Here is a 22380-nt window from a genome sequence, read left to right as displayed (position 1 = left end):
TCAGCTGAATATAATAATAATTTCAGATTCCTTATAATTTCTTAAAATATTTCTTTCCCCTTTATTATTTTGGTAGATTTCTCTGCAAGTGGAATTGCATTTTGATTTTTGCTGTTTCTGTCTGCTGGTTAAGCCTTCTATTTACTTTGTAGTCTTGGAACTTTTGTTTCTGTGTACATATATTGACTCTATAAACATGATTCAATTATTTCCTGTAGGAGTATAATGAATAATGCATGTCGCTGGGTTTTGAATACTTCACAGCCTCCAAATATGAGGTAAGTGAAACTATGGAAGTATAGCAGTTTTAGCAGTAGTCAGCTACCAGTGGAAAGCAAAACAAACCTCCTGACCAAGTCATCAGCAGGGTAGGGCAGGATGCTTTCAACTTCTGCTTTTGACATTAACTTCTGTCTCACAGACCCTTAGGTGCTTGTGCTAGTAGTGACTATTGACTTTTGAAGTTCCCTGGAGACCAATTTACATTGTTGAAGCAGAGGTGTACCATCTATTAATAGTAAATTTCTCCTTCTTGGATTGCCAAAATAAATGTCATTGTGGGATCTGGGGTAAGGATTTGATTGAGGTGTTAGAACTAGTGAATTGGAAAAACTAAATTGTTTCCAGTTACAAATCCCGAAGATTATCCAGGTAGGAGTAGTCACGATTTACCAGGAATATCAGAGTAAAGACAGAGAGAGAAAGAGAGAGAGAGAGGGAGAGAATATGCAGTGTCAAACATGACATGCTTTTTGTTTTATGTGAGATAAAATCATAAATCTTTTAACATAAATCTTATCATCTGAGAGGAACAGCACAGTGGCAAGTTCTCAACAGAGCCTGGATCATTAAACTTTACAATATGTTTACAAATTCCATTAAAGAAATTATTCTTGAGAACATCAAGACAGAAAATGAAAAGACACTCTGATATGCCTATTGTGGTTAATGCTTTGCACCACAATGTAGATAACTGCAGTTTGATTTCTTGTCCTCATCCACGGGGGGAAGACCCCTCAATGACAGGAGTAGCATCTAAAAGTGACTAAGAATTTTGCCTATTATGTTCTCTAGGGTATCTCGTTTAGAAGTGTTGATGTTCAAGCAGCCCTATTGCCAAGTGAGTAAAATCAGAAGCAACCATAATTCTCCATGAAGTTGTACAGCATAAGGAAAAGCTGCAGGATTTTGCCAAGCACTCCTCAGTGCTTGCTCTCAATACACACAGAAACTCCACTAGCTTAGAGAAGGCTTAAGTGTGGAAAGAGAGATGCAAATTAAACCAAGGATTTTGTTTTGGTTTTAGCCAGAAAACAGGACATGCTGATGGGAAAAATTATCCAGATTCATCAAGCCCCATCAGAAAGCTGGAAAATGTTTTTAGCCCCCAGATTTTTTTATAGAATAGAAATGGGTTTTGTTAGAGAGCATTTGTAGAAAGGGCCAGTATTGTGAAAAGAAAAAGAAACCTCTGACTTGCCATACATCCATATGAACACAGTTGAGTTATCCCTATATTGTCTCAATTTCTTCTCACAATATACTATAGACTGTATTGTAACTATCACATGTCTTATATGGTAATTTTATTCACAAGCAGAAGCAAGCAGATGTTAAACTGGCAAACAGTGGTTTTAGTTTGTGTCTGCTCTGCCAGCTTTCCATGCCAGGACAAACCCTTTTGAACTCGGTGACAGGAAAGTAAATATATGGAAATTGGTTTCCAACAAAGCCACTGTTATCCCCCCTAATGGACCACTGTCCAAAATTGTACAAACAAGAGCTTTCCTTCAGCTTTTCAGGAGTTGGCTTCACCCAGGGTCGCATACACAAGACCACGGATGTCCATGAGTTTCATGCCAGCCTTTTTTCTATTTGATATGGTTTAGAAATCACTGGACCTCACAGTAATTTTAGTTCACAGTTAGACATGACCCCAGAGTAAAATATTCTATGTGATTTTTGTCATTGTTGCTGGGCTTATACAATCTGCCTCAAAACCTGACTTTGTCAGTTAGCTCTTTATAGTGACAGAGTCTGTGATAAACACAGTCTTACTCTTTCAGATATGCAAAATGCAGAATTGCTGTTTGCAGAGATCACTAAATGGCTGTGAATCTGCTAACCATGCTCTCTGTGGCCTGGAAATTCAGTAATGAAACAATGAAAATTAGCATTTTAAGTTGGCCATTCTTTCCATTGCATAAGGATATTTGAACACATGTGCTAACTCTGCAAGATGTTATATAGTGATAGTTCTTCGAAGATAGTTTTGGAGAAACTTTACTATTTTACTTATTACTCATTACTGAAAAGGTCACTGAGATTGTTTCTTTGACCTGATAGAATATATTGACCTAGTGGGAATGTGGGTTTCTAGCATCAGTGAAAATTTTTTTCATCTATGACTTTCTTTGTGAGAATAAGAGATAAGGAAAACTTTTTGTAATCTCTTAGTTCAGGCATTTCTTTTTTGAAATATTTTTCAAGCCTGAAGGAGATGAAGGACTTATTTAAAAAAATGTAATCCAAATGTTCGAGTCGCCTGTTGTGAGTCTTCATATTTCAAGAGGTTTCTTTCAGTGAGATCTAATGTCAGGTCAATACCAAGAATAACTGCAGAAAAACTTTAAAAGCACTTCCGGGGAATTTACTGTCCCCTGATATTTGCCCAGTGCTACTTGCAAAAGCCCATTCACAGGTCAGTCTTAACACTAATAGCCTACCAGATCTGGCTTAATTTTTTCACTGCTGCTGTTGACATCTCCTACTGAAAACCAATAGGAAGAGCACATATTTGGCACTTTCAAAATCAGTGTTTTGCTCAAAAACAAGCAAAAGTACTACAGCTCTACACTTCATTTACCTGGTGGTTGTTGCCTGTGCAACACACAGAGAATAGGCTTTCAGCAGCAGCTTTTTCTGGTGAATTATCATATTCATTTTATTAATGGAAAATTCTGCTAAGGAAACTCACACCCTCTGACCTCCTACAAAGTGTAATGTGTTAGTCCTAATCGGGGTAAGAGAAACTCTTAAGCTTTTTCCTGTATGTATTAATGCTAATGAAATTCAACAAATGGCTGGTTTCAGGGAAGGCAATGAAAGCAGAGAGAGGGCAACAGCAGTAACAAGCCTGTAATTATTTGTAGAAATAAAGGAGAGAGAGTTCTTACACAGGAAAGATATCTCATGTAAAGACAATACTAATATAAATGATAAGACTACATGCAATGTTTTTCAAAGTTGTGTAAGGAAGAAAAGGGATTAAAAGAGGAATTGGAGAGAGCTGAAACAGCTGTCATTTATGAGTTAAGAGCATTAAGAGAGTCAGTACGTCATCTGTGCTACCACCAATCTTTCATGTAATGAAATAGAAACTTTATCTCATTAAGTATCAAACAAGAGCCTCTCTATCTTTAGTGTACTCTATGTACTGTAGTAAGAAAAAGTTTCCTTCACATTTTTTTAAAAACAGCTAATTCCATATCTCAAGCACCTCCTTTTTCTTTTGCCTAGACAGAAGTGCTAGTAATGTCCTGTTAAAATAATTCCTTGCCAAGGCATGATGTTGCTTATTATTATATTGTATTGAAGTAAGCTATGATTTTTAATTACTTATGGATCTAAGGTGGTGTCTCTAAACTACAGTGACGAGGTCTCAAGATACATCAGTTTCAATAGAACTGCTGGCAAACCGCTTCCAGTGTTGCAGTTAATATTCCATCTATATATATTCTGCCCTGAGCCCTTAAAAAGGTTTAACATTTTTCTTTTTTTTCCCCCTTTTCTTTTCTTTAATGTAATCTCTGCATTGTTGTACCATTCATATGTGTCATGTCGCTTTGACTCTTTTCTGGCTGAGAGAGCTAAAAGGAGCTTCTATTAAAGTTAGGTTAATGCCACTCCTGATCAGCCAATGCTGTGAAACGATGCAAGGCTAACACCTCCTCTTCCAAGCTGAGGTCACTGCCAAGAGCAATGAGATTTTTTGGTACCAAAAGCATGACTGACATCTTTTCCCACTTTCCAACATTTCCAGCTGAGAGTGAAAGAAAAGGGGTTTTCACAAATGAAATAAACCATCTGCTTTCTCCACTCATACACAAATAACCCTTTCATTCAATGGGGACACTAGATATATTCTGCTTGCTTTGAAGTAATCTGTGTAGTAGAGCAAATGGGGAAAGCAGGTGAGGGAGACTGGCAACCCTAATCTCTTATCTTCAGAATTAACAGGCATTGTTGATTTAATTTCATTAGTCTCTGTAAAAATATCAACGAGAGAGCACAATTTAGAGTAGGCAATGTCTTTCTAGCTTTAAGTGTTTTCATACATAGTAATTCCTTCCATATCACCTTCTACCCAAGGATCTTGGAGAACATTTTAAAACTGGGCTGGGATTCTAATCTTATCTGGCTGCATACAAGTCAACAGTTTTGCATTCAAGTCAACAGAAGCAAAAACGAGAATTTGGACCTACTGCAAAAGTATCTGTGGGTTTGATGTCTTTAAGTAGAAGTCTCTGTCCCTTCCTTTGACTGCTGGTGCAGATAGAAGTCAATGATGTGAGTCTCACCCTTAACCCCTCTTTTGAATGGAAATAGATGTTATCGGGTGTGTTGAGAAGGTGGTGTATAATGCTTATGGAAAGTTTTTGTATTTTATGGCCTCTTTGGCAATTGTTTAAGAAGATACACACCTTATTTGGCACACAATCTTGTGTTCTGCCTGTCCTGAGCTGAACTTTGCTTGAAACTGAGTAGAAGGCACTTCCCCAAATGACCACAATTTACTCAGATCTGTAAGGCTCCTCTTAAATGCTGCTCATTATCTTAGTTTCCTAGTAGAATTAAAATCTATAGGGGTGTAAGAAATAGTACTGGTATAAGAGGTCAGAGAATTACCTATCACAAAGGAAAACACTAAAATATAAAATCCCTTCAAGCAGAAGAGCTCACTCTTCTTTCCTTATGAAATTGTGTTTTGCAATCAGCTGTAGGAAAACATCTGAAATAAGCTGCAGGGCTTTGAGCCCAGCTGATAACTAAGTACCCCAGATACTCGTTCACTGCCCATCTCCTGCACAACACACACCCTCCCCACTGTGTGGAGAAGATTCAGAAAGGAAAGGTAAACCTCTTGGGTTGAGATAAGGACAATTTCATAATTAATACAAAATATAATAATAATACAATTATACTACAAATAAAAACAATAACAACAATAAAACAACAATAATAATGATAAGGAGAGGAAGAGAGAGTAACAGAACACAAGAGAATCAAGAGATGGACAGTACAACTGCTCACTACCCACTGACTGATACTCAGGCTGTTCCCAAGAATTGATCAGCTGCTTTTTGGGTAACTCTCCCCATTTATATACTGAGAATGACATTCTCTATTATGGAATAACCCTTTGGTCAGTTCAGGTCAGCTGTCCTTCCTGTGATCTGTCACAGTTTTTTGTGCAGCTCTTCATTGTCAAAGCATGAGACATTTAAAAGCCCTTGACTTAAATAGCAACAGCATCAGTGTGTTAACAACACCATTCTCATAACAAATCCAAACCCCAGCCCTGTACCTGTTATTAAAATGTATTCTGTCCCAGCCAAAACCAGGACAGTTTCTATTCCTTATTCCATCCCATTTGTGTCTTGCATGACCTTTCCTGACCTTTGATAGATATATACACAGATATCGTTCCCCTAGTCTATGGACCATCCCTATAAAGGCCCGTTGAGTTCACTGGCAGGCAGGGGTCCATCCATCTCCAGGAAAGCAGGGCTCCATCATGTGTAACAGTGAATTGGGAAGGCAAATGCCATCACTCTGAATACTCCCTCTTCTTCCAGCTTTTTTTACTTATGTCCTACTGTATGGAATATCCCTGTGGTTAGTTGGGTCATGTGCGTGTGATCATGAACCCCCAGACCCCTCGCCAGCGTGGCAGTATGGAAAGGAAGAAAGGCCTTGTCTCTGTGTGAGCCCTGCTCAGCAATAACAAACACATCTCTGTATTATCAGCCCTGTTTTCACTGCAAATCCAAAACACAGCCTCATATTAGCTACTATGAAGATAATTAATTGTACTGCAACCAAAACCAGAACATAGGTTAACAAGGATGAGACTGGCTTTTCCTCTTCCATAATTATCCACTGACCTGGTTTCTAAGAATAGTGCTCTTCACCTTAGAGCATTTGTCACAAAAATTAGTGCTTGTGCTGGAAACTGCAGTTCAAGCCTATGCAGCTAGAAGATACATTTTTGACATTAAAGTCTTATAACTTATAATGATCTAGAGTTATACAGGCTCATGAAAAAGCAAGTCAAACCAAATGAAAACAAACAAAAAAACCCCACCACCATTTTGGCACTTATATGAGAAAGCAGAAGGAAAGGTAATATGATTTCAGTATGTTCTCCTTCCTTAAGAGGGAAGATGTTACTCCTGTTGTAGCTGTGCACACTGAAACAGAAGCAGAAAGCTCTCTGAAGTCAGTCTAAAGATAGCAGCCAGGTTGAGCTTGTGCCAATCTGGAGACTGTGTGAACAGACTACAGAAGCAATCAACAGCCCCTGTGCACATGCCTAATTCATAGACTTGTGCGTGATTCTGCATTACTCAATGTGTGTCTAAATTATACCTGAACTGTAGTAGGTGGTCTGTAAACTGTGTACAAGAAATTCAATGCATGGAGAAGTCAATCAACTACATATTAGATCTGTTGGGGAAAAAGAGGATGTCACTGGAAGAATTTTTCTGATTTGACAGCCAAAGTGCCGTGGATAAATTCTCAGAAGTGGTTGGATGGTATTTATGCAGTGAAAAGAAAATAACAAAAAGAAATCCAGAGACGATTTAATTAATGGGATCCTCATCCCATCAGTAAATGGCAATTTTTACATAAGAGAAAGAGACTGCCAAAATGAGCCAGAGTAATTACAGGACTGTAAAGTTATATTATACTTATATATTATACTTATATATATATATATTATACTCGGTATGTTCTTTGTCAAGGGAAATTTAGAAGAAAGTGTTCATTCATTTATTTTTGTTTGATTTAAGAAGCTGTTTGATGACTGCATGGTGTTACAAGGGTGTCTGGGTGTTACAAATTTCAGACGTTATATATTGGCAGAGAAGGATGCCAGCTGTTCTACTGACATTATGTTTGGGTTTTATGGTTGTAACTACCTTCTAAGAAATACATCAGTTTTCCTTGAAAGGGTCTGAGCTTAAGATCACCACTATTGCAATCTCAATAATAATGGTTTAGTCTGGATGAAAGCTTCCAGTGATGACCCTGAATGAGACACTGAAATGACATTTCTGTATTTCCAGAAAAGGAACAGGAACTTTTGTTCTGCAGTAACCAGAGACTGCTGACAGTGACCAGAAACAGCTATCATCTCAAAACTGTGCCTGTTAGTAATTGCCAGAAAATCCTTTCAAAATTCAGCAGGATGGTTCAAACTCTAGTCCTGTAATCAACATTTTTCTGACTGTTTTGTTTCTAATCTTGAGCTAGAAGAACCCTAAACATCAATTTCATTTACCTCAGACTAATGCTTTCATACCTGACTTCTCAGTACAAAGGCGCCCTAGTGACAGTCCTCTCTCAGTGATAATTCTGCTGATAACTCCTGAAGCATGGGAAGGTGTGAATATGAAGAGCCCAGTTTAGCCTTTTCTCCTGAGTGAAATTCTGCCATAACACTGCAAAGCAACATCCACAGTGAGTTCTGAGGGACCTGAACTGCCATCAGCTGTGTTGTATCCCAGCCTGCATATACAAAATGCCTCTGTTCTACTGGGTTGCTTTTTTTCTCAATTATTATATAACATCAAAAGATGTCTTTAGCTTAACAAAGGACTTCATATATCAAGTGAAAGATGTATCATTACACTTACAAAAATATATATAAAGCCCTTGAAAGTACAAATTGTAGCATTTCATCTGTTTATAAAACTTTTCATTGTTCTCAGGTTAAATGCAACTGAGGGTCACTTGCAGAGAAAAACAAAACCTCTAAACAACACTTCCTGCCTTCCAGTTGCAAATCTATTCCTTAATATCCTTGGCAACTGCCTCTAAAAGAAAGAAGATTGTTGAAAGAAAATGTGATATCCATGAAGCAAGGCTTTCACTCTAAACTGGTAACTGTTTTATATTAATTTGGTCCAATTCTAAAAGCTGTGGAGACCATCAGCCAGGGACAAGTTTTCTAAGTAGGCTAAAATGGCACCTAATTGAAGAATAGAGTTACTGAAAAAAAAAAATCCAGAGTGCTCCTTCCAGGTGTAATGTCTATAAATAATTTCAGTTGTGAATGTTTACATAGCATTTTGAACATGTAAAGTGCTTTTCATGCAGCATTGTTATTTATTTAGCATATACAGAATAGCAGAGTTTTCAAAGGGGATATATTTGAAATTGAACAACTTAAAAAATGTTTAAAGGAAAAAGAGGAAACCATGCTAAGTTTCTCAAAAGGAAAAACCAACAATCATAATTTTCTTAAGAAAAAATCAGCTAATTAATATAGGGGAACTCGAAATAAATTGGTTTATTTATTTAGAAATTAGCAATGCGCATTTGAAAATATAGAGAATATATGGGCCTCTTCTCCTTAAAAGATTTGCAAATACTATATTGCTTTTCCTTAGAGAGACCTTAGATACTCTGTGTTGTGTAGAAACCAATACTCATCACCTGCTGCAGGAGAATTTCAATAGGTAGAATGTTACTATTGGAGTGATGGTATAGGTAAATATTTACATCTCATTAAGCACAATGGAATTCATCATGAGCTGGGATACATTACTCTAATAATTGGCCTTTCCAAACATTTAAGCTACTTTTCTTTTGAGCATTTTAATATGCTATAGATGAAAATATGAATGCAAGCACCATTTCAAACTCCTGCTTTTCTCAAAAAACCCCCAAGACCCCAAAAACCCAAACAACCAGAAAAAAAAAAAAAAAACCAAAAAATTGGAGGGATATTGCTAAAAGTTCAAAGTCTTTTTACACGGGGTAAAACAGGCTATTTTTCATTACATTTGTTTGCTAAGGAAGTAGTATTATGATAACTTTTTTAATTTGCTGAATCAATATGATAGAACTCTCCATTGTCTCAATACTTCTGACCATCTTATAATCAATTTTCAATCTGAAAACAGAAACTCTCTTATGAAGTAGTGAAAATAAAGGAGGGAAAAAATTGGCACTCTTCAAAAGAATAGAAGTGTTATTAACTACTAAATGCTTTTGAGCAAATTCTGAGGATACTTTATGCTTAATACCAGTTCTCCTTGAGGCTCCAGCTGGGTGTAGTAATCTTCACTTTCTCTCCAAATGTGCTCACTGGTACAAGTCATAGGAGGTATTAAACATCTGCTGTTTTCCACTCAATTACAAACATACTTTAGTGTTTTAGGGATAGAAATAGAGCTGGATTATGGTTGGTTGTTGTTTTTTGGTTTTTTTTTTTCACAAGTGCAGCAGAAGTGACAGGTCACAAGAAAGCTTTCCAGTGATAGGTCTTCTCTTCTGGGTCAATTTGTTCAGACTTTAGCTGTGTGCAAAGAGTCTTTGAAAGCAGAATATACAGAACTTACAAGTATTAAGCAAATACTTATTGACTAATATACAAAAGATTTCCAGGATTTAGCAATGTCAGGCTAATCCTTAATGTAGTCACCTCCTCTGACACAACATCTGAGGAGCCTTTGCTGCCCAGAGAACCCTAGCCAAATGGGACAGGGGTGGCCTCTGTAGCTGCTGTAAGTTAGCTCTTCCCTGTTGCTGAGACGTCATTTTCAACCAGCTCACCAGCACAGGTTGATAACTTCATGTGATGACCCAATAACCCAACCCCAGCCAGGATCACAGGGTTTTTTCCCATAGATATTCATACATGCCCATGGAGGAATCTCTTTCTTAGCTCCCTGGCTTGATAATGATTTCATCTTGACAGCATAATTTCTTGATTTCTATCCTTCTATGAACTTCCTCAGAGATCTTCCTCGGTAGTTTGAGGTTTCGGATCTGTGCAGTGTCAGAGCTGAGCCTGTGGTCCTTGATTCACAGGCAGCAGGAAGAAAGCAGTGTGAAGGATACAGCAGCTACTACAGAGAGAGAAGTCTACACCAAGAATGATACAGGGGTTTTTTGTGCTCCCTGTACATGAAAGCTAAACAAAGGTCTTGGTCTCCCAGTGGCGATGTAAGGGAACAGAAAGAAAATGTAGGTCTTAATAAGTGAGTGTTCCTGGGCAGGAGAGTATGATTGAAGAGCTTTAGGAAAAGGGAAAGTGTATCATATGTGGTATAAGAGAGAGGTTGTTACCTGTTATTCACCCCTGGGAGATAATACCTCCTCTGTTCTCTTCATTCTGCAGAGGCCTTCAGGCAAACCTTTTCTCTGAGTATTTTTCTGTTCATGTCCCTCAGCAAAATTCCATCAAGTTTTTAGCAACTCTAAGGAGATATCTGAGCCCACAGTTGAGAAAAGTGTTTTGGACAGAATTAATATGAAGAGATTCTAGGTTTCATCTGATGCAGCTCTTGCTTTAAGATTACTGCATGTTCTGCATTCATAATTTCTGACATATGATACCTGAAGTAATGGTGAAATTTCCAGTAGTTAATTGGCTTTTTGGAAATTTTGAAATTTTAAAATATTTGATAAACTAGCACATGATTTATACAGGAAAGCAGAGTTATAATTACTCTCCCTAAAGCCTGCAGTCCCTTTCTACCATTTCTACCATTTCTACCATTTCTACTACTCTTACCCTGGTCACAGGGTACCAGTTTACTGTATTAATGAGATTGAACTATGAAATGTTTGTTACATCATTTGTAGAGGCTCTGAATAAAGTTCTTATAAAAAGCATGAAGCCATATGAAATTTAGCAAACATTTAAACCTTCAGTTGAACACCTAAGTGTTATCAGGCCTTTCAACATGAGCAAGTTGAGATCTCTTCAGGTGAATTTAAGACTTGGCTGGAAGCAACAGTGGCTCAGAGTGCATACGTGTGGTAAGTATCTGGTGGTAGAGTACATGTATAGAAAAACCTTTAGTGCATACCATTTTCCTTCCTCTGTCTTCTTTTCTTTCATAATAGACATGTTGCATTAATCAGAAAGACCTGTGGGACCACTTGTGTGTTTTACTTCAAGTCCCCTTTACAACATCCTCTCTGAAGAAAAGAATTCTAAAGGGGACTAAATATTATTCATCTGAGTGTAACTTGGTGATCATTTTTTCGTAGTTCCTAACCAGAACAAACATTAGTTCTAGTCAATCTTCAGGGAACTTAACACAGCAAAATAGTTGTTACTGTTTATGCAATTTTCAGTCATATTTCCTTCTTTTATTTAGGCCTTTGATTGTCGCATTTCTGGATCTTTTCTTTTTGGACTTCACCAGCCTAAAATCTTCCAGATACTTCTATTTAAAAAAAAAAAAAAAAAAAAAAAAAAAAAAATCAGCATTTATTATAAGTTCTCTGAAAGATTTAATTTCTGTATGATTTTTTTTTTGCTTTTGTTGTACAGTAGAGGATATAGGATCATCCAATGCAAATTTTCATTCTAACATGGCACATCCATTCTCAGAGACAAATACAGGAATTTAGCAGTTGCCTTAATATTCAGAGCTTTATTAACATTATGCCTTTTGACTTTTTCATCAAATACTTTAAAAATGAAGGTGAAAGTAATCAAAGAAAAAGTCTTGTAAAGCAGTACTGGGCAGATAGAGGAGCTAATTTGCCATCAAATCAGCCACAGGAGCAAGCATAGTGAAGTACCCCTTCCCCTCTCCTGGGCTGATACTTAAGGATCAATCTTTTAATACTACACATATTCCAGAAGCTTACTGTAAGCACTCAAGAAGGAGGAGTGAAATAGCCAAAGGACATTGCAGAGAGATGTAAACACTGAACACCATTTCAGACATTTTGATTGCAGACCTGGGGGAATGGATATATACAATTTTTGTATTAGTCAATGCTTTTCCCACTTGAATTTAAAGAAGTCCTGACAGTTGTTCTAATTTGATTATTACATTGTTCATTTGGAAGGTATAAATGCACAATTCTAGTTAAAGCATCAGGTGATCTTTGCCAAGCTCTGTGCTGCTTCTCTCAGTGGTTTCATGATGTGACACTGGCATTCCTAGGCACTAATGGCAGCTTCACTTGCAGCCTACCTCCAGAGGCAGTGCATTAAGCTTCACATCACACTTAAAAGTATGACAAACTCAGAAGCAGGGCTCACCTGAAAGCAATGGGCTCAGTCCCCTGGTGAGCTGGAAAGGGATTTCAGGGTTGTTATGAGTAGGAAGCAAAAGAAAGGCACAAAGTGAAACTTGGATCACACACTGTGTCTGTGAGCTGAGATCTCCACTGGAGAGCAAGCCCTGCATGTGCTGTGGGGAAGTTTAATTTTATCTGTGTCAGGTCACACTGGCATTGTATGCATTCTATTTTACTCAAGTGTCTGAATGTAGTTGAATTGTTCCTGCTGTTGAAGAGAGGACAAGTCTGGGGGGAATATCTATGCCAAATGACCTAAAGTATGTGACCTGCATTGGGCACAGTATTTATTCTGTCAAGTGTTACTTGGGCAGCCACAGCTCTTCATCTGCTAGCTTCTGCCTCATACTCTGACATGGGCTTATATTGGGTTACTCACAAAGAAGAAACCTACATGCAGGATGTCTGAAGTTGTATTTTAATGCTCTTGACAGAGTAAGGTGATCCTTTTCCAGAATCACTTGAAAAACTCTATCTAAATAAGGAGCAACAAGAACAGATTGCTGCATCTTCATCTTTATATGTATTGTTACAAAGGACTTGACATCCCATATGATTTTCTTTAACTTATGTTCTGTTCTGTTTTTTTCCAGGAGTTATGCTACTTGCTAGGTTTTTTATCTTGCTTGTTATTTTAAGAACAAAGCCAATCATCACTCTCCTAAGTGTCTTCTTGTGCCTCTGTGACAACTTTTACAGATTTTTTCCTCAACTTCATAACACATGACATCCAAAAAATCTGATCCTGGCTTATTCACTTTCCCAGGTGATTCCCAGGTCACTTTTTTAAAGCTTTACTGCTTTAGTAGCAAAGAGTAGAAGAGGTTTTAGTTTTCCATCACCTCTTTACTATATTGGTTTCCAATTCAATAATTGTTTTACCTCTGTAACTAATTAAAAACACCCTGGTTTTTTATTTGGCTAATATCTACCCAGAAGTCATTGTTTTCATGAAGTTAATAAATTGTGGTGTGTGCTGTGCCTTACATTTCTTATGCTGTTTATATGAATGATCAGAATAGATGCTATAAGGTCAGTAAAGATAATGTTGATTACTATTCATTAAATTACTCACATTTTAAGTAATTGTACCCTTCTCCAAGGATCAGCTCTAGGAGAGCATCATTTAGTCACCTGGTACTTTCTGATAATTCTGATAATTCTGTCTCCATGAATATTAAATATCCCCTCAGACAATAGTTTCAATCTTACCTTTAATGCCTTTTATATAAGACATTTCAGTGTGCCACTACTGCAATATTTGAGCTATAAGATATTTCTAGAGGGAGAGGTAAGTGTTAGGCTTCAAGAGCCCTTGGCTTTGGCAGTGAAGTTTTCTCTGCAAACCTGAATTCACACATTGCTTAGTTCTTTCTCTGCAGCAGTGTGTCTGTGAAGCTTCTCTATGAAAGATGTAATGTGTAGTTTCCATCTCTTCCTTTGCAGAGCTGGAAGCTTTTAGGTTACTGACTTGCCCTATATATTTCTTTATGAGAAAAAGGGACTTCCTACAGATATCCTCAGGTTTTTGATGATTACCTTAACAATAGTTTATAGGCTAAACTCCATATTATAACAGCAGAACAAGATTTTATTTTTGAAAGTAATTTTCCCTTGCAAGATTTAAAGCATTAATATTGAAAGTGTTTGTGATTTAAATATACCAAATTATCAGCTGTAGGACTGATGGGAAAGACACAGATGTACATTACTGTAATAGAATATCATGAAATGATATTAGAAATCATGAGTCCCTCCAAATAATAATGCAATCCTCCAGTTTCCCAACATCCAAAAATCTTTCCTAGTGGTTTAAGTGAAGGTCTGAGACCTGAAAGTCAGTGTGACTCACAGAACATATGAACTACATGCTTTTTGTATCACAGCAAGAGGAAAGTGGGTACAGGGCTAGACAAGAAATTCTGTGCCATTTTTACAGTCCTTGGAAACTTCAGGCAACAGTGGAAGTGCAAATAACAAATAGCAGTAGTTCTCTCTTATAACTAATTACATTTTTTCCACAGTCATTCTTGTTCAAAGGCTTTTTTCAGAACATCAATTTCTTAATGGCTAGAAACCTTCCTCTAATATCTACCTTAAATTTATTCATAGACTATTTATACTCATTTATTCTTTTGCCAAAATCATCCTTAAACTTTAATAGCTCTTTTCTTTCCCTGGTGCTTATTCACTTGAACAAATGATAGAGAACAATAAACACCCCCCTCCTCTTTCTGCATTAAACAGGCCAAACATTCTTAGTATCCTAAATCAGGGACTCCAGTCACCTGTTTATCCTTGTAGTGTTTTTGTGCAGGTGTTCTTTTCCAAATTGATATTTCTTGAATGGCATATCAGGCTGAGTATGAACAAATAGTCATTTCAGACACTCTCACTTGCAACACACACGGCTATTTGTTTAAATTAAAGGCTGAAAGGTGCCATCTTCAGTGGTAATGTTAGAACATTAAAATAAACCAGTCCTCAAATGTTTTGAGGCAAGGGGATCACTGTTTTAAAAGGTAGGACAGAAGATAGAAGATGATATCTGCTCCTTCCCTGAAATCTCAATCATATCCATTTACTTAGTTTTATTGATAGACATTTGGCAAAGGTTTTGAGGCAACATTGAGTCTCCTGGTTACAGGGCTTGTGCTGCAATCATGCAGGTCTTTTCTGCATGCAATTTTCTAACACAATAACAAATAGCACCACATTCGTTAAAAAAGCAAGCTCCTAAAGCGCATATATATTACCTTGCAGCTGAAATACAATGTGCAAACAACCAGCCTATCTGTTGCAGCTGGACACTAGAGACACCCACAATTTCTATACAGGAGGAAAAAAATATTATCAACTGTTGTAGAGGCTTTTCTGGGTGTCTCCTGTCTGCTGATGCCAAAGGCATTATAGAGTTCAAAACCCTCCGATTACAACTGATTTTGTTCATTATTTTTTATTTCAGGTTTTATATAAATGCAGTTGTCTCCTTTCAGGACAATGCTATTTCAGTCTCAGCAATCAACATACAGAGAGATGAATGCTAACCCTATACACGATATACTGGTGTGAAATCAGACAAGCAGTTATCATATTCAAGAACAGGAGAATTCAAAGTGCATGGTTAGAGTTAGTTTTGACAACTTCTGCACAGTTACATATAATACAGGGGAGAAGATACCCTGCAAAGCCAAAACACTGCTCCAGTGCAGCAGGAGAAGGAACAATTTGATAATTTTTGAAACATATAGAAAGACTTAAATCTCTTAAGTCAGTTTTCATAAAAACATTATCTTACTATGATCCATTTGAGCAAAAACATTATGCAATGAACTTCTATTTATTTTTCTTGTTTCAGACATAGAAGTTGTTTGGTGAGTAAATATCAAAACTTGCTAAAAAAGAGTTCTTAGCACTAGAAATGCCAAAGTTTTTCTTTTCCAAAACTTGAGACACAGACACCCAAAAGTACATGTAACTGTTCAAGACTGGCAAATCAGAAGGAGACAATGTAAATGGAAAATAAGGCTTTTTATATTTTTTCTTCCTTTTAGCTTTGATTTCCTTTTTTTCTTTCTATTATTCTGTTATCAAGTAATGAGTGTGTGTGACAGAAATGGAGTCTATTTTCCAGCAATGCTTTTCTATAGTTACATCACTGACACTTTCTATTCCTTGAAAATGGAGGTTATCTGAAGACTTTTCTTTTGAATCAAAGATTTTCTAGTTTGGGAGTGTGTGAAAACAAGTTATTTAATCTTTTCTCACATATGCAAATTCAATGCAAATTTTTAAATAAGAAACAGACAATTTTCACAATATATTCCAGCCTTGTAAGTGGTATCACTAGTTTTTATCTGTTTCTCTCTCAAAACCCAAGACGCAGAGTCATTTTGAAATTCTTGTTACAAATTTTATTGCTAACCCTGTCTGGCTGTTACCAAAATTTGAACATATGGGCTGTCATACCAATAGATTTCATCCTTCAGAAATAAATTTGTACAGCTGTACACTTATTAACTTGCTTTTCTCTTTTTAAGAGGCAGGAGCCAGATGAGTCGTGAAGGCTCTGGGGAACTTAGAAGTAAAGACAGAGATATGCCCTTAAAGCACTTAAAAGACATATTAATTACATTATGGCTTTTTAGAAGCTCGGTGTGTCAAATACACCCACCAGAGATCTCACTATGACAAAATCAATACAGTTCATGGAAAGTCTCCCTTTATTTTCATTTTACATATGGAATGACTAAGACCCTCAGGCAGATAAATGCTAAATCAGTACAATTAATTTGCTATAATTGAAACTCTTGACCCTTAAAAGATGAAGGAAAACCAGGGAATTTTCAAGTCTCTCTGCTAGTTTTCAAAGCTGTGAAACCAAGAGAAAACATGGTGAATCATGATGAACTGTCACTTCAATATGTACGTTCTTTTACTGTAGATATTAAATATTCTCTATGGTGCACATATATGAATACTGGTAATCAGTATTTTCAGTAATATACAGTCAGAAGAAAAATTAGTAACAACAATGCAAATAAATTTTAAACATTGAGGTCAACCTAGAGTAGAAAAGGAAAGACTGTGTGAAAGACCTCTGTTGGTAGTACCGTGAGGAGAACTACATCTCATTAGCAATTAGAAATTCCATATGTTGAGACAGACACCAGAAGAAGCTTAAACTATGTGGAATAAAAATTTGCTGAAAGAAACTAACTGAGCTTACAGTTGAGTGGTAATATTGAGTGCTAAAGAACTGACCCAAATTCAACTTCAGTTTCCACTTTGCCAGGAGAGACAAGTCAAGAGGGTATTATCAGACAGAGGAGATCTTTTAAGACTTCACTTGATGTTGCTTCTCTTTTCTTCTGCTCCCTGGAGGTAGGAACAGCAGCCGGGTGAGTTGTCTGGGTATCGCTGGTCTCACATCATTTTCTCATCTTTTCCTGGGAAAGAACAGCTAGCCAGGTGGAGTGTCACACTGGCCTAAATCTCATTTCTGTACTGTCCATGGGCTCATAGTGAACTGTGTGCAGAAACTAAATGCAAGAAAATCTACAAGGAAGGCTGTTATATCAGATAGCTCAAAAGTCCCACTGAAGGAAAATGAAACTTGCAGAACTAAAAGTAGCAAAAATACATTAATCCAGAAGATTTGAGGGCCAATTTATTACAAGAAGATTTTCTGATACAAGTGAATGTAATTTCTTTGTTTGAATTAAAATCTTATTATGTATCTCTTATTTCAACTTCAAAAGCAACCAGGTATATTATTAAAGGAATAAATAGGGAATTTGGTAAAATTCCATATCGAATTTCTGAGCTTTGTGTGACTTCTTAATTGAAAATACTTTCCAGATATTGTAATAGCCTCCCACAATGAAATATAGATTAAACATTTATATTTACAGTTTAAGGATAAAAGTCATAAAAATAATAAAATTTTGTTCAAATCAGTGTAAAGAAAAGGTCCCTAATTACATACATGTTCTCTCCCTAAAGTCCAGCATTTGGGGCCACACTAAATGTAAGCATTTATTCATCTGGCAATAAAGACTGGTTGCTGCTAATATTTGTTTCTGTGAAGATTTGTAGATGATAATTACTAATTTTACTGTGTTCCATGTAATTAAGATAGGTATTATGACCCTTCTCTAAATCATACACAGACAATGGTGGAGGAAAGACATGTTTAAAAGAAAATCTATTGGGAATTTTAGGAGAATTTTTATGAACAGACCCATTGGGAAAATGCAGCTTTACTGTCACCAGGACTTAATATTATCTCATCAGTTTCATCCTAAAGCAAATAATCCAAAGAAAGACAGAAATGGATTTGACAGTGAATAACAAAATCCTGGATGCAAACCCAAGAAACTGAAATTGTATATTAGTTCATAGAATTTCATGCCAAATAAATCCATAAATTCTCAGGATTTTTTATTTTTAGTTTCAATTATATGTATGTGTGTATATATACAAAATAATTAAAAAATAATTTTAACCTACAGATTCACCTCCATTTCACCCAGGGAAATTCAGTGTTTTCTTTGCAGCCTAGAATCAGGATTTATTAAAGAAAGTACAATGTAGAAAAGTGCTTCAAACCTGTGGAGTGGCAGCAAGCTGGCTATCTGCAACCTGGGTCTCAAAAACAACAGAGAGGTTTTCTCAGGAGAACACAATTATTTGGGGAAAGAGATCAGAAAGGAACTTGTCATGACCCAGATGGAAGCTGCTAGCCTACATCTCTGAGCAAGCAGCAGCAGCACATCAGCCCATGTACCAGCTTACATTTTTGGAAACTAAACAAAGCACCAGTCCAGCCCCTCAAAAGTAAAGTAAAAAGTAAGAAAATCTGCACCAGCTGTCCAGTTGCTGCCACACATATCTCATGGGGAGAATGTGCAAACCTAATGTGGTTTGTGGGGAGGGAAGATACAATTTGGCTCTTGGATTTGGATGGTTATGATCTCTTCAACTGGGTACCAAAAGCTTTTGAGCATAATGGGTGGGTTTTTTTCCATGTTTGCCCAGTCTGCTATTGGAAGGAAGCTCCAGTTCTGTGACAAAAGAGACATATGGCCATCTGCACAGCCAGGACAATGGAATTTTTTTTCTCAGACAGAAAGGACATAAAATCAAAACAGGCAGTTTAACCAGGACTTAAGAGAGAAAATATTTGAGAGCTTGCTTAATTATCACAGCTAATGATCTCTTATGGTATTTGATATGGCAGGATTCCCTTTGGGACAAAAATGATGAACGTTTGAATTACAAACCCCAGCTTAAGAAGAATATAAATACACCAGGCTGTGTTCTTTCATCATTAGATGATATATCTTGTTAAATAACCTGGCATTATTTATGAGACACTGAGGAATTTAATAAGTTGGGTTGGTTAAGACTAAAGCATAACTATACCCTAACATACCCTAAATTCAGCCTCTACCATATCATACCAACTTTTAATTTCTTGTCTGCTTTATGGAAACTAAACCTGCAGGAACCTGTGCATGGTAAAAGCAGACAAAAAGATGTTAAATGTTATATGGCATATCAAATGGAAATTTAAACAGACTGCCTTGGGATATTAAAATTTTAGTTATGACCACTTCAAAGTATATTAAATATAATGATCAAACAAACAATTTGTGAGTTATACCAGCAGCTGTAAGAATGAAGGAAAACAAGAGGATGTGGCAGTTTAGTATAAGAAAAACTGCACATGATCCAATTGAATTAAATAAAAATGAACAGTATAACAATCTTCCTATCAGTACTTAAAATTCCATATATTTAGACAGGAGATAAACCAGTGCAGTAGAATCTCAATGTAATTTTTCTTTACTTATCCCACTGCTCTTTTTTTGTAAATGAAATGGCTCTGCTGTACTGTGCACACACAAAGCAACTTATTAGTCCTCATCTCTATTTTTTCATAGTCTAACCCACTGCTGGATGCTATAATTTTACCAGCTTCCAAGAGATATAATCATTCCCAGCTGTGGTGCCAGGTAAGATCTATCCTTCCCTCTCTGGCAGTTCTGTAGGTTACATGGCCCTGTCCACCACATGGCCTTGTCTTGGCCCAGATCCACATCCACTATGACTTCACTGCTTCTAGCAAATCTCCAAGTTGAACGTTGATGGCATCTTCCACATAAAATAAAAAGAAAATGGTTGTAATGAATGCAAGCATCAATCAATTTTTTTTTTTTGCATTATTACTCAGAAAAAGTTACTGTTAGACAGGACTAAGCAAATCCAACTTTTGCTCCCAGAAATTAAGATATCCACTAAATCACCAATATTTGCAGTCTTGTTTCTTCTGCTTACTGCCTCCTGTTTCAGTACTGTCACTTATTTCTCTTTTCCTACTCAGAAAGCAGATACAGTAGAAATGTGACTATATTGGAAGACAGATTTCCATCTGTTTTGCTTTTTTATCAATAGGTCCATCGTCAATTTCCTCACAACATGATAAGAATCTCAGAAGTTTTATTAGTTTTTGAAATTTTCACTGATAAAAGTGTATATATATAAAAAAACTTATTCTTTGATTTCTGCACAGAGTATATATGGATTTTTTACCCCAGATTGCCATATTTCCCAGTATGTTATCTTAAATTATTCTCTATCGGTTTGAAATGTCTAATTTTCATAACAGAAAAAGAATATTTCATATTCATATAATAGTATATCTTGTACATTTTGCCCATCTTTGGTTTAAGCAAGCCTGCTTGTGTCATACAATTGCTCTGCTTATGCAGGTAGGTTTTTGCAGAACAGCAATGACACCACAGATTTGAATCCCAGACAAGAAGTGTGGGTGCCAGCATGACTAGAGGTTCTTCATTTGTGCCCCTGTTCTAAATTAATTGGAATTTCTGATTGAGACACTAGGTAATTTAGACAATTAAGAAATGAGCAATACAAATTAGATCTCTTACCCTTGCTTTTTATCTGCCAAAAAAATTAAACGTGTTTGTTCCAAATTCAGTAAAATTCTCCCATTTGGTTATTTATTTGTTCACAGCACAAGTTAAGTTATATGAACAACTGATTTCCCTCTTAGTAATTTTTAATCTCTTCCCACCCCTTCTTTTTAAGTCTGTTAATACTATTTCAGGGTTTTTTTTCTGAAGTCCTGTGATAAACACTCTAGACATTCCAATGAATGAATTGTAGTTTGAAACCAAGACACCATATTATTTCAAATGAAATTACTTCACATGAAGCTTATAGACAGAACAAGACAGTGTTCAGAGTGATTAATTTTAATTGATATTACAGGTTATTTCATATAGGCTAACAGGTGAGCAGATTTCTGATCCAGAACTTTCAATAATTTTTTTTTTTTTTCTGTATATTATGTCTGAATGCTCTTTGTACATCCCAACTAGTCTATCATGCTTTCTAGGTTTAGGGTTGGTTGGTTGGTTGGTTGGTTAGTTGGTTGGTTTTTTTAAGATTGTTAAGATCCATTAATTAACAGCTAGTGAGATTTCTCCTCTTTGCTTTGGAATTCAAACCATAAAATGCATGGTTTGTTTTCACACAAAACCTACTTTGAAGGAAGTGCAATTTCACTATCCTCTCAAATTTTTTAATTTTTTTTCACTTAGGCCTATCATAACCATCAGACAATATTAAAAGTGCTTACTTTTCTCTGATCTCCAGTTCACACAATCACCTTTCTGTAACATTTCCTTTGCTGTAGTTAATACATATTTCTTTATTCCATTCTGTAGCAAAGAAAATTAATTCTTAAATTAATGCAAAAAATACAGATTACAACATGAATTTCATAGTTCCAGAAATATTAATTACAAAAAGCTCCAATCATTCATAAAGAGTATCACTAGTGTGCAAACCAACTTCTTTTGCACGCAAGAAGAGTAATTATAAGGAGATAAATAAAAGCTCTTTCAGCAGCCTTTGAGGATATTTTAGCAATAAGTTGCATTTACTGAGTTATACAATAAACTTTTTCTATATTTTATTTCGTTATGAATTTTTCTAGTGAATTGCCAGGATGTATGGAAGTTGGGCAAAGTCTGGCAAAGAGTTTGGATTGAGTCTTATTGAGGGGAAAAAGAAAGACTTACAGAGTGAAAAGCACACATTTCTCAGAAACATTTCTCAGAAACAGATTGGCAGAAATAATCACAGAAACAGTCTGCAAACTCCTAGAAGGTCACAAGGAGATAAGTGACAGGTATCCTGGATCTACCAAGAAGAAATCCTGCTAAAGCAATCAGACTCTCTGTGGTGGCAGAGGCTCAGACCTTGTGGACAGGGATAAACAGCCAATGCATGTGTCCTCAGTAAGGCTGTTGGTACCATCTTATATAGCATTCCTAGAAGCAAGCAAAGGAAGCAGCTGAGATGGAATTTTGTTTGGAAAACTACAGGTTGGTGATGCATGCTTAATGTCAGGGTGGGAGGGTGAGCAGAGGGCAGTCCTTGTGGTTGTTCAGACTCATCCTTGCTCTCCTCTTGTTTTCACAGTGAACTGAGAACAGCTTGTTGAAT

This window comes from Aphelocoma coerulescens, chromosome 5, assembly GCF_041296385.1.
Source record: "Aphelocoma coerulescens isolate FSJ_1873_10779 chromosome 5, UR_Acoe_1.0, whole genome shotgun sequence".
Lineage (NCBI taxonomy): Eukaryota > Metazoa > Chordata > Aves > Passeriformes > Corvidae > Aphelocoma > Aphelocoma coerulescens.
Note: the sequence above shows the minus strand (reverse complement) of the source record.